Source organism: Nannospalax galili, unplaced genomic scaffold, assembly GCF_000622305.1.
Source record: "Nannospalax galili isolate Female #2095 unplaced genomic scaffold, S.galili_v1.0 scaffold1879, whole genome shotgun sequence".
In the NCBI taxonomy this organism is placed as follows: domain Eukaryota; kingdom Metazoa; phylum Chordata; class Mammalia; order Rodentia; family Spalacidae; genus Nannospalax; species Nannospalax galili.
In genome coordinates, this window is record NW_008343214.1 from 137,619 (window position 1) to 139,360 (window position 1,742).

Here is a 1,742-nt window from a genome sequence, read left to right on the forward strand (position 1 = left end):
ATTCAACATTCTGATCCATCAGAAAAATTCAAATTAATACTATGTTGAGAACTCATCTTACCAGAGTGAGAATGGATAAGATTCGAAAAACAAACAATGAGAAATGTTGGCAAGCATGAGTGGAAAGGGGAATCCTCATTCACTGCTGATGGGATTGCAAACTGGTGCAGTCACTATGGAGATCAGATGGATGTTCCTCAGAAAATTAAGCATATATCTACCACATGATGGAGGAGTACCACTCTTGAGCAGATCCCCAAACGAATCTACTTCCTGCTACAGAGATATTTGTTATATCCGTGTTCTTTGCTGCTCTATTCACAGCAGTCAGAAAATGGAAACAACCTGGATGTCCATCAATTGCTGGATGGATAATAAAAATATGGTCAGTTTACAGAATGGAATATCATTGAGATGTTCAGAAAAATGAAATATGAAATCCACAGGTAAATGGAATTAGAAACAGTCATCCTGAGTGAGGTAGCCCAGAACTAGAAAGTCAAACATTGCACATTTTCACAAGCGTATGCTAAGTTCACATTTTAGATATGTGTGGTACAATTGGAAAATGCATACAGGTCAGGAAACTAGTAAGGGGTCATGCAGAGAAAGGGAGGGGAGATAGAATGCTGTAATATAAAGGATTAAAACGAAATAATGGAAGAGGAAGTATAAAATGGGGTGGGACATGGGAAGGCAGGGTAGAGGAAAGAGTGTGGTGATGGATCACTAACAGTAGAGGCTGTTGGAAATGTCGCATGGACATCATAGAATCTTCTTAAAGTATGTACATATGAACAATCAAATCAGACTCCAGCTTTTGTTGTTGTTTTGCTGTGTGAAATCAGTGCCAAAGATTTTTCGAAGGAGCATCCAGGTTTTCTGAATGAGATGGGCACTGCTGAGGCATGCAAGTTTGTCACTGGGCAGCTACCAGGTTCTCAGTTTTTCCAGCATGCAAACAGTTGTTTTTCAGCTATCCATTCCTATTGTGTAAGTGATTGTAATAAGCACTGTTTTATAACATATACACATTATATCCATTGTGTTTCTCTAGAGAACCCTTCCTAATAAATATACCAAAAATGAGTAGAACAAAGTGCTACTCTCTTTAGCTCTTATTAGAAGACAGCTTTACTAACACACATCACATGGTATCCAATGCCAATAGATTTTATATTTTAGAAGAGAAAACAAGTTTATGCAAACATGAAAATATTAATTAACTTATGTAAGGAAATACATAGACTATGATCTATATTTTAAATTATATGTTTTAATTAAATTCTACTCATGGTAATAGTCCCTATGTCACAGTAAGAGAAAAATGCAACCGTTCTCGGATCTTGGTCAGTACTGTAATATTCTTAGTCAAGAACCTAATTACAGATATTTTACAGCCCACTCCAGTATCACGGAAGGTGGCAGATGCAGCATTTTCGATAGTCAAGATAATACTTCACTTACTCAAAACAATTTCAATCATATATTTTTCCATATTTCAAAGTTAATCCCTCTGAATATATCAGTGCTAGAAATATTAAAATTTCTCAAAATCAATAGTTATGCTTACATCATAATTTCCAACTTGTAGACAAAATATGCATTCATTTCAATAATCTTGGAGTCATTATTTAAAACTCCCCATGTGAAGCTATGCTAGTATAATTACTAATTTCTAACATGAAAATAATTTTCATGTCCAAGGTAAATATATTTTAAGATTCTGTCTGAATTTTTAT